The sequence below is a fragment of the Pteropus medius genome, unplaced genomic scaffold (assembly GCF_902729225.1).
Source record: "Pteropus medius unplaced genomic scaffold, Ma_sr-lr_union100, whole genome shotgun sequence".
In the NCBI taxonomy this organism is placed as follows: Eukaryota; Metazoa; Chordata; class Mammalia; order Chiroptera; family Pteropodidae; genus Pteropus; species Pteropus medius.
This window is the reverse complement of record NW_024342473.1, coordinates 8,741,792-8,754,110: the sequence shown is the minus strand read 5'-3', so window position 1 is coordinate 8,754,110 and position 12,319 is coordinate 8,741,792. Positions and strand designations below refer to the sequence as shown.

The window sequence follows — 12,319 nt, the reverse complement described above, 5'->3', positions numbered from 1 at the left end:
GAACATCCTTTCTCCAGAATAGTGATCTGTCTAGCATTTGGACACCAATAACCTTCGTTGGGTCATCAGTAACTAACTGTTTAATACACACTATTCAGAAAACCTGGGAAAATAAAGATTTTAATGTTATATATTTTTCCACATACTTGAGAAATATATTCCACTTCTTAGAAGTTTCTTATGCATTTACACAGTCATCGATGTACTACTAGTTTGTAAATAACATGAAATATTTGTTCATGGAGGTAGAAGGGATTTTTAAATGATTCATAACCATCTGGTTATTTAGCAGGAAATGAGGTGTTTGGCAAATTTCTTTCTTTCTTTTTTTTTTGCCAGTGGATTCTTCTTTTCCTGAAGAAGTTAAACATGTGTTCCATGGCCTACGACCTGCAAGAGGTCTCGTACTATTTATTGTTATGATCCATGGGCTTACGGTGCGTGTGCTGCCAGGGAGCCCAGTGGCCGCTGAACACAGCTGCCTGAAGTTAATGATTCAGGAGGCACCATCTGTGTTGAGCTCTGTCTCTGCATACACCACACAGACACATCCAGAACAAAAGGCAGTGTTCAGGCTCACAAGTTAACATCCCGCTCATTAGAAAACTTTCCAAGTGGAGGGTCCAGCCTTCTGACTACTAAACCTTCAGGTGAGTCATTAGAGTCTCACATTTGGGAATCTGTAGGCCAACTTAGTCAGCCAGACAGTGTGACAAGTTGGGTACTAATATATAACTTGGCAGGCCACAGGGGCCTTACTAATTGTTAGCTCTGACAATGTTTTTTAAAATATTGCAAATCTTATTTTCCAGTTATAGTTGTGCTGAATGAAGGGGCTATAATGTATTCCTGTAGTTAAGGCTAAGTGTTAAGGCACATCACGTGAGGAGTGAGGAATATTTATCCTGTGGTCTGACTGTGTGAATTCCCTCCTAGAAGGAGCTGGACTGGGGGGACTGAGGATCTTGACAGGGAGGATCTATCTGGCCCTTGGCTGGTCAGTGAAGATCAGAGAAGGATCTGACAAACAGGATCTTATCTGCAAGAAGAGGCTGGAACACAGATCTAGGCGGGCTGCCCAAATCAGTTGTCAACTCAAAAGACTTGGGCAAATTCTAGGTGTATGGCATCAGGAAGGAAACTAGGAAAAAAGAAAGAGTTTCAAGTAGGGGAGGGTATGTGTACACATCCTGGAGAGAGTTCCCCCATCACAGGACACAGCTGCAGCAACCCCCACCCCCTCGCTTTTTTATAGAGTCTCTGTGACTTATGTCACAGGTGAAGAAGGAAGTGTTAAGGTCAGTATGTTGGCTGACATGCTTCCCCTCTGACCCCACAGGATCGGAGGCAGGTTCAGACCTAGGGCTTAAGGCAAGAGATGTGAAGTTCCAGAAATTTTGGAGTACTTGCAAAGCATATGTTGTGTTTGATCCTAAGAACACACCAGATGGACTTGTGAGTAGCAATGACGATTTGTGGGACAGAAAAACAACTTTTACATAGTAATATTTTTTTTTGCCTTTGTTCAAAAGTTAGGGACATAAACATGTTGTATTTTTAACTCCTTTGCTAGTAAATTGGTTATATCCGATGTGTTTAAAAGTGTGAAATCCTCAGAGGAAGTTTAAAAACATTTGGGCACTTTATTTCTTTCTAGGATAAAAAGGAGGAAATGTCCTTAGGAATTCTAGAGATGAAGATTATCTCTCAGCTTTAGAACTGATTAGGAGCATATCTTGAAACTAGTCATTTAAAGCTTTGGTCTCTTTTTTTGCTTACGATGTGGAGTTCTTGGTACTTAGGTTTTGATTATCCGGCCACCCCGAGAGAAGAACAATCCATGCCCCTTAGCCCACGACCCCCTCCCATGCACACAAGATGAAGCTGGTGTTCATTTCAGTGCACATGGCCCCAAGGCAGAAGTCATGGTCTGTAGACAAGGCAGAACGAGTTTTCTTTAGTTCTATTCCTGGTGGTGGAATGCTCTTTGTAATTTACTCAAAAACGATAGATATGCATTAAAAGACAGTTTTTCAAAGAATATCCTCTCATCTGTACATTAAAAACACATTAATGTCAAACAATTCCATTTGAAAAGGTCAATATTTATAAACTGAGCAAATTGTGTGTGTGTGTGTGTGTATATATATATATATATATTACATATTTAAATATCTCACTAGAGGATCTTAGATTATGAAAAGGATACTAAAAAATCTCTCATAACCAGTCTTTTGGAACAAAGAAATAATCATAATCCTAATTTATAACTTTTCACATCCTGTGATGCCAGTAGTCCTCTCTGCAAATAGCAGGTAAACTGAAAGATTAGGAAAAGTCTCAACTGGGGACAATGGACCCCATAACCTTCTCAGTAGTGTTCAGGTTTTCTTGACACTAAACCATTCTACTCACAGATGCCTAAGAGAGTACCCCAAACCTAGGTCACTCCTTGGCTCAAAAAATGTCAGTGGCTCCCCAGTGCTTACAGAATAAAGCCCAAGCTCCCTGGAAGAGTCTCCAGGTCTGTTTCCCACACGTTGGCTTGTCCCCACCCTACTGGGCACACCCTCTACACACAGCAAACTGCTCCCATGGCAAGCCCTTTTCCTGTGTGTCTGCCATTGCTCATGTGCTTTTCTCTACGAGTGCCTTATCCCCAGCTCTACTCTTGGAAGCCTTAGCCTTTCTTCATTCCTTGAGTCAGAATTAACCACTCCCTCTTCTGCCTCCCGCAATCATTACAACAGGACTTCCGTCAGGTTTGTATTAACATCAACCTATCTTTGTGCATTTCCCACACTAGTCTTTTGGGCGACTGCTTTGAGGGACTGTTTGTAGTTGATCTTTTATCCCTCACGTTTACTTGAAAATAGTAAGTGCTCAACAAATGTTACATTTACTACTTACCTCTGTAGTAGACATCAGCCACTGTCTGAATGTACTAAACCTTTCAATAGGTACATGTGTGCCTAGGGAAACCTCACTATCCTAGATTAAAGTTGAGATACTAGTCTACATTAGAAAAATATCTGATCATTAGAATATTATTTCCAAATATATAACTTTATTACTTTTGAGTCCCTGCAGTTAGAATTAGGCTGTAAAGTATTGTTTCTCCTTGAATGGATCCTTCTGAGCAATTGGAAATTATGATACCATGATAGCCTGTTTTAAATTCATTCAGATTATTGACACCTAAGTAGATGCTTTCAAAGGGCTCATCTGCTACATCTGATTCTATTTATTTATTTCTTTAAATCTTAATACATTTTATTTAACACAATATACCCAAAATGTTATCATTTCAAAACATCAATATAAAATTTATTATTTAGTTGTATTGGATCCTTTTTGATTTGTCCTAAGTTGTGAAAATTCTGTGTGTATTTTTACTTACGGCATATATTCAGATACTAAATTTTCATCAGAAATATTTGATCTATATATAGATATCTTAAAATTTACAGTTGAAAAAGTAGATTCATATTCTTAAGTTGTTACAAACGTACTTAGTTTTCCAATGACTGAATCGAGTGTCAGCTTTAAAATTGAAATCAATTAATTAAAATTAAATGAAATTAAAACAAAAAAACATTTCTCAGTCACACTAGCCATATGCTACATCTGATTTTAGCCAGTGAGAAGCATTGTTGTCATTGCTGTCATTAATCTTTTTGTTACTGATACTTGATTGGAGGGAAAAGAGACCCTCAAAGCTGTCTCAAAGGTCTTAAATCTCTCTAAAAGGAAGGATGGGGTTCCTTTAATAGAAATGAGAAACACAGGAGCCAGACAAGCTTGAGGACGGAAAGACGAGCTCAGTTTTGTACAAGCGGACAGAAGAGTGTCCTTTTTGGTAGAAACAGATCTCTGGAGGGAGATCAGGCTGGAGCCTGGGATCTGGGAGTCACCTGGACAGGGACAATGTCTAAGCCCTGTTAGGGGGCAAGTTGAGGGGAGTTCCCTGCCAGAAGCACAGCTCTGCAGGACCCAAGTGCTAGGTCTGTGCACCAGGGGATCCACGATTTTTATTAGCTTTAATTGGTAGTTTGGGGCAGATTTGGAGTCCTACCTCATTCTGCACAAACCAGTGTGTGCAGAGAGAGGTGACTGGATGAGGTTAACATAACAGGCATTTCCCCTACAGTGTTGCCTCAGGAGTCTTGGAAGAAGACCTGGGGTGAGAATGTTGTAAATTCTTTTGTATATCCCCAGGATGGAAAATGTTTACAAGCCCCCTCCTTGGACATTGTTTACCCCAAGGAACAATAGAAGTTTTAAAGTAAAACCTCCAATGCCAGAAGGCCCCAGATCCTTTGGAAAAGTCGTGGGTCCCTGGAATGAAGCCCTTGGCGGTGTGATAGGAAGGGCATTTAACAAGCTCCCTAGTTCATTCTGATGGAGGAGGCCCAGGGGCAACTTTCAAGAAATATATTAAATTCGATTGGCTTATTATATCCTTGGTGAAGTTCAAACAGGTCTGGTAAGTCCAACTGGTGCCGACGACAGTAGGCCCCAACCATAGGCATGGGACAACATGCCAGTCCCCTGTAATGGGAATAAACTATTGGTGCCAAACAAGGACCTATAGCATTGGTCAGTGCCCTCATCCAGGCTTGACAAGCTGAAAGCCCAGTCTCAAGCTGCTAGGGCCATCCTTGATGGCTCTTTCAAACCCAAATGGGCTCCACACTTTCTTAGGTTTATTCTTTAATTCAAGATGAACACCCAAGAGGGACTGGAACTTTCCAGTTATTCATAACTCAGTTTTGGTGGTACTTGGGGTCCAAAGTAATTAATGAACCCTCAGAGATATTTGTTTGCACAAATTTGTTTGTGCATCAAGATAACCCAAATTTTAGGTGAATATGTACACTTGTTTGTTTTAAAGTGAGTCTATGAGCTCTTTGTATTAGAAAAAATTTTTGTTGCTGTAATAGAAACTAAACTTAGGAAACCTAAGTTCAGCAAAACTGAGGAATTAATAATATGGATATCTCGTAGAACTATAGCCAAGAATGCTTCCAGGCCTCAGAGAAACACTGAAACCAGTTACCAGGAAATGAAAATGAAAGCAGAAAGCTGACAGTAATTCCTTTGCATTTCTTGTCTTCTCAGACTTCAGACTTCTCTTTCTTATTCACCTTCTTTTGTCCCTCTGTAGTCTGCTAATTTCGCTCCACATGATATTCCATAGCCAGACCACAGATCACCATAATTGCCCAGAAATAACCACTGTTAACATGTTAGAATATGTTCCTTTAGAGTTTTCTTGTGGATGAATATATACTTTTAAACAAAATTAGGATCATGTGTTATTTATTCTTCTTTAACTGATTTTTTGTGCCTATCGACAAATGTACCGCAAACATATTTCCACTTCATCTATTTTTCTAAGTACTCATTTTTAATAGCTGACGAGTATTCTATCATATGGGTGTCTAATAGAATCTCTCATTTCCAACTTGGTCAGAGTAACTTAAACCTTTTATTTTAACTTAAAACATACCCTAAACCATTTATCTTAGATTAACATGTATTTGCCAATCTAGAGAAAAGATTTTGGCATCATTACAGTTTTCCCCCGTAATATTTTACAATTGTCCACTATCATCTAATTCAACAGCTGTGTTTTTCTTGGGTTTGGGGGGGAGCAGCTCAGCTTTATCTAGTCTTTCTAAAACATTAAATCCAGCTTTAGGAGAAATAAAAATCTCTTTATCATTTCATTGGTGTACATATTATTTAATTAAATTATATAATTTAATTATAATTCTAGCAGCTATAGCATAAAAAACTATAGCAGCATAAACAGGTTTGGGAACAAACATAACTGATTCCTGGTGAGCACACAATCACCTTGTGGGAGTACTGGTGTGTGGGTTAACTAGAGCCTACTAGCTCTGAGCACTCAGCATGCTGGGGCATTAGATAATAAGAAAAGAATAAAGAGTTATGATTAAGTCAGGGTACTATTTAGCTTTTAAAGAACATTTCTACTATCCAGCAATTTGGTTAACCAATTTCCTATATTGGACATTTAAAGGTTGTTTTTATTTTTCTTTCAGTATTAAAAGTAACGCAGCATTAAATATCCACGCAGATCATTCTTTTGGGAACTTTCATAATTATTCTCAGAATTGGAACTACTGGGTAAAATTATACACATTTTAAAGACTTTAAATATACATTTTCAAATTGTTCTCCAGAAAGATTTCCCTGGACTTGATATTTTAAAACACAATTTAAAATAATAAGAGACCTTTTAACAGGGAGTCTAAGCAACCAACTTCATTTTTCTGCATGTGGCAGGAATTAAAGCCTGATTTTTTATCCTAAAATAATGACTTCACCCCTTCTAAGGCATGGCATAAAAACACCTTCCCTTTGTTTTCAGTGACAATAGCAACAGTTCCCATGGATGAAATTTATTTTTCATCGAATAATTCAACCCATTTGGTTTTAGGATGTGGCCAGGCAAAATGAGCCAAAAATGCAAGATTAAGGCAACTTGATTTTTAGGCTGTGTATGTAGTTGAGCTTTGAGTTTGGCTGATACAAACAGTTTCCATGGTTTGGGAGTTTTTTTGTTGTAGCAACAAGTTCCTTGGGCAGTAGACTGTGAAACACAGGGTCCCTCTGTGAGGGACACTTTGAACTCTTGAGAGTAAAGGATCAGATTAGGTGGTATCTTGGATGGGTTCTCTGGAATGCCCATCCTTCCCCAAGCTCGGGCCAAAAGTAAAATGGTCATCAGTTTCTTCAAAGAGTCTTTCCATTGTTTGGAACTTCCCAGTGATTGTATTCTACTTGCTAATGTCAACAGGGCTGAAATGGGGGACACTGGTCCAGGTTCATGACTCAGACTAATACGAAATCACTCTATTGTGGCGAATTTGAAGCAGCTGCTCTCCTCTGAGCCCTCACCACAGTATTTGGGATGGGGAGATGGATGTCTTTGAGGAAGAACTTGTTCCTCTCAAGGGTATTTGTCGGTGGAGGTCGCAGGCACAGGAGACTTGGAGAAGGATGTCGGAGAACAGGCTCTGCAGGGAGTACTGAAGATAAAGCTGAAACACGTGACCCAACTAGGTCACCCATCACAAGAGCCAAGCAAACAGCTGGAGCCAAGAAACTGAACCAAAATGAGGACATTTGAGTATCCAGGAAAGTCAGTGGGATGAGGTCTGGGCAAATTCTACTGAGATGCCATGGCACTGCCCACTGGGGGCTTTTTATATATGTTTGGCAAACATTGTGTGGATAAGTTGTGTTCATTTAAAAATGCTGGGTGAATGGACCATGATGGCCTTGAAAAGAATGCCTGCAAATGACAGTAGAAGAGTTGGGGAGTTTATTTGAACTCTGGGTTTTTAAAAAGGAGAGAGATAGGAGAGTCAGAGGAACTTACCTGACAAAGCAGTCATTCCTCACCCTATAAGTAGGGAGACAGGAAGCCTCTCTGAATCTCTCTTAAATCTCTCTCCCAGTTGCTTATGAAAGTTTGAAATACTCTAATAGAAATTCAGTTTGAAGGAATATATAATATCTGAAAGTAGTTTCAATATGAAAAATACAAGTATAGATATATGAAACATGTATGAGATAAAATGAATGATGATATCATGCACCTGGTTTATGAAAAATACTTTATCATTACCTTCGAGGTCCTTTGTAGGTTCTTCCCCTTCAGAGAAAATTGTTATCCTGATTTTTGTATTGTTAATCACCTTGCTTTTCTTTAAGATTTTACCTTTTATATTTATTTCTCTATAAAATGTTTTGTTTGATTTTACCTATATTTGAACTTCATATAAATAGACTCATACTATATTCTGCAACTTTTTAAAAAAATCAACATTATGTCTTGGGATTCATCCATGTTCTTGCATGTATCTGTAGTACATTCATATCATCGCTATATATACTTGAATTGAATGAATAGCCACAATTTAAATTTTATTATATAATCAATATACATTTGGATTATTTCTAGATTTTTGCTAAACGGTGCTACTATGAATATTCTTGTATGGGTCTTCTAGTACATATGTGCGGTAGTTTCTCTAGGTTTATTCCTAGGAAAGAAGATGTGGAATTATATAGCTTATGAATCTTCCGATTTATTAGAAAATGCCAAATTATTTCCCAAAGTGGTTGCAGAGCTTTGTTTCTTTTAACCTGAAATCTTTGCAGTATGAAAACTGATACTGAGTTTTACCTGGGTTTGCCAAGTCCCTCAGGCCAAAAGCCAATGTAAGTGCTCTGCTTTGCCTTTTGGTTTTTTGCTTTAAATTTAGGCTTTTTGGTTTCAGAGGGTGTCTTGCCTTCTGGATAGCTCATCAACAAATTTCAAAGGATGCCAAAAGACAGCAGTTGAATTGATTAGGGTCTCCAGCTCATCATGCTGCCAGAAATGGACATTAACTTCTCTCCTTTAGTTTGAGGCTTTGGTCATCATTGAAATGCAAATGACCATGCTTGAGATAGCAAGTTAAGGTGGTATTTCTCACAATGTCATCTTAAAACCACTTCCATAAAAATTATCTGGTGTGCTCATTAAAATGCTGATCAGGGGTCACATCTCAGACTTCCAGGTACAAATCTTGGCTTGGAGGGAGGGATAACTTTCATTAAGTGTTTTGATGGTGAACTATGTTGTTAAGTTGTTATCTGTCTTTTATCCTTCCGTACTCATTAGTTTCAGATCCTTTTCTGAAGCAAATTTCATAACAAAAGAGCTTAGGAAATTTGCTATCTGGAGAAAAAGGGCTTCCTGATGTTGGCATGAAAAAAAAAAAAAAGGTTTTTCTCTATAAGGAGTTCGACATTCGCTGATTCCACTTTCCTGGCTGCTGCAGCAGGAACACTGCCAGCCATTCTCACCTTTGTCTATAGGTTAGTTTCAAAACCAGTGGTTAACTTGTTTCGCTGAATTTTCTTGTGGCCATGCAAGGAAACAGGGAGGAGACTCATTTTTCAGTCACATTTATAGAGAAACCATGAAGCATCACAAAAGTTAAATAGCTTCTCCTTCTAGAAAGGGAGGGGGCGTAGAATCCAACCTTTAAACTTTCTTATAAAAATATATTTGAGCTTAACTCCAGTTATTCTTTTAGGAGAAATTATTCGAAATGGATTTCCTAGGTCAAAAGGTATGCGCATTTTAAGACTCCCCATTCCCTAATAAAAATAGCTTTCTTATCCTGATTATAGAAAGAATACCAGTATAAACTCAATGTTAGGTACATGCAAACACTTCAGAAAGATTTAAGAAGAAATTGAAATTACCCCAAACGTGCCACCCAGAGAAAGCCATGGTTAAACATGTTTATATATTTTATATCTTGTTAGGTTTTTTCTTATGCATACAAACATTTTATCTTTCAAAAACTGAATAATCCTGTTTGTAATCTTATTATTATTTTTTTAATCAGCATTATATTGTGGATCTCTTTCAATGTCTGTAAATGTGAATTTTGGAAGACTTCATATAGGTGTCACACACAAAGTGCTTAGCGTCTAAAATACCTGATAATAGTAGGTTCTTCATTTGTTCATTCAACAAATGTTTATTATCCAGCTCCCCATGACTGCAGCCCCTCCTAAGTGTTGATCCCTGTCTTTGCAGAAATGGCAGCAGCCATTAGGAATCCATGTTTTATATCATTTGTTCCCTCCTTGGTCTTTGCCTGTTGGATGAAGGGTACATAGAGACCCCCAAACAATCCACAGGCTGGGCAGGGGCCTAAGATGCAGTCTCCTATGCAAAGAATGGGCTAGCTAATGCAATTCTATTTCTTAAGAATTCGAATTCAGAAATACTCAAAGGAAGAGACAGCAGCAGAAACAGAATGGAAAAGTTGTCTTATAGTGCAAGAATGGAGAGGTCATAAGGGACCAAGTTGAGGGCACATTCACAAAAAAAGCAGAAACTATGAGGTAAAGACAGAGAGGGAGAAAGCCAGTTGGTGGAGGGTAGCTGAGTCAGTTCTTGCTGAAGCAGGAGAGCAAAATCCACATTCTCAGTCTGCTGGCCCCCACCTGGGGTCACCTCCTGCTTATACTGGGGGTGGCCCACTTCCATTATGGCTCTAATTGTTAGATTTCTGCTAGATTCCATTTCCCTAGCACTCCATGTATTACAACTCCATCCACCAATGTATTTACCCACAGATTGATAGTTTGAGTGAGTTTCTGTCCCTTGGAGCCTAAAGAATATAAATAACTCAATTGTTTTGATTATTTAGACCCAAGAGTTACTTAAGGGAGTGGAGTTTTGGTTTTAGGCTTATAGTCTTTTTTTTATTATTATTATTTTTATGTGTGCATACCTGTGTATAAATTTTTGGGTTAAATATATTTCTAATGTCATTGCAATATGATTAGGAAGTGTGATCTGTACAATTTCAACTTTTAGGAATAAGAGATTTTCTTTGTGGCTAAGAATAGTGTATATTTCTGCATATGCTAAAAGAATGTGCATTCTCAATTTGAAGGTATAATATTTTAAATTACCTTTATTAAATTATAGTACTTAAATACTCCATATATTTTTGGCTTTCTAGTTTGCCAGGAACTAGAAAGTAGCCTGTTAAAGTCTTCACTACGGTACTGTTTTTATCCTTTCTCTTATACTTCCAATTATCACTTATAATTTGATGTATTTTATTTCCTTAAGTGTTCTATTTAATGTCAATTGCCTTGATACCTTTTGTCAAATGTTAATCTGATGGCCACCTTGCTTTCTTTTGGTGTGTGTTTTTTTATATGTTTTTGGTCATCCATGTATTTTAAAACTTTCTGTATCACATTTTTTGTTTAAGTGTCTCATCAAAAGTATAGAGATTTGGTTGATATTTTTATTTAGACCTGTCTGAAAGTCTCTGGAATTAATAGGATAGGTTCAGACACTATCTAGCCATCTCCAAGCCCATTTGATTTTCCTCCTGGGCCCAAGGTTTCCTTTGTTGTTAGCTGTGGCTACGTGTCTGAGTTCTGGCTAACAGAATATGGTGAAAGTACAGAATGTTTACGTCTCAGGCATGATCTCTCTGTTCTTTCTGATCTGCATGGCAATGCCCAAGGCAATCTTATAAACCACAGGTGAAATGGTAGAGCCTCTACCAGTCTGAGTCCCCAAATAACTGCATGGAACAGAGCCCCTCTCTTGCCAATTAGACTATGTCTGAGAAAGAAAGAAACTTCTATTATGGAAAGCCGCTTAGCTGCTAATGTCACAGAAGCTAGTCTGAACTAATGCAGGAAATGGTGAAGATGAGTGCTAATGTAACAAAAAACTAAATCATATAGTACTGTCTTCACAGTCGGGGAGTGGGGCAGTTGAAAACTGATTTCGAAGCCTAAGGGATGGAGAGACACAATTTGCAAAGGCAAAACATTTCATGAATTTTGTCAGCAATAACTTAGAAGGTAGATAAAATGCCTAATGAGACCATAGTTCTACAGGAAGAAATTGAATAAACGAATGTTAGTGCTTTGTGCCACTTGACAGTGACTATATTTCGTGAGGTTTTAGGGGCACAAGCTCAAGCAAGAACTGCCTAGCTTGAAAGCAGAAAAGAAAAAAAAAATAGAGTTCAGAAATTTGGGGCTTTTCAAGTAGGAAAAGCTGGCTGCCTCTAGAGTGCAAAGGGCAGGAAATTAGGTTGCAAGAAGACTTTGAGAAGTTGAAGCCCTATGAAACTTAGGCTAAGAACTCATTCAAGATGTGGTATTCCCTCTTAAACCTCCCCAAAAGCCACCATTAAATTGAGAAAGAGTGGAAAGGAGTTGAATGAGAAAAAAAATAAAAAATTAGGTTTGAGAATTATGTCTAGGAAAGAAATCTGGGTATGGTTATTGTCACAGAGAACTTCCTGGAAACAAATAAATTAGAGGCTATTAAAGGTTTGGAGAGAATTGTATAGCCGAACAATCATAAGAGCCTGGATATTGTTACAAACCTCTTCTCTGATCATAAACTAGAGTGGATGGTGGATAGAGGTGACACATCCATGTCATGATATTGCAGCCAAAGACTGCTGTATAGTGGCCAAAGTGGTCAGTCCCAGTTGAGACTGTTTCCACACAGTTCCTGCTTTGTTTCATACAGTTGCTGTACAAGAGGCCAAGTTCTGAACATCATTTGCTCTCCCGTCCAGCCTCCTTCCCAGCCTCCTGCCCAGCTTCCTTCTCTTCCTCCTGCCCCGGCCCTCCTTCTCTTCCTCCTGCCCAGCTCTTCCCTTCCTTCTGCTCAGCCTCCTTCCCAGCCTCCTGCCCACCTCTTTCTATAACTTCTTAGCACCCTGCCCAG

At 38.5% G+C, this 12,319-nt stretch overlaps 1 long non-coding RNA gene across 2 annotated transcripts in view; it reads left to right on the top strand.

The window, feature by feature from the left end:
- Positions 1–479: 479 nt before the first annotated feature.
- LOC120604435 (uncharacterized) overlaps positions 480–12,319 on the top strand; it is a 101,599-nt gene continuing 89,759 nt past the window's right edge. For both annotated transcript variants that reach the window (XR_005653339.1, XR_005653338.1), the window contains exon 1: positions 480–650. This is a non-coding gene — a long non-coding RNA (uncharacterized LOC120604435). The remainder of the gene's footprint in view (positions 651–12,319) is intronic.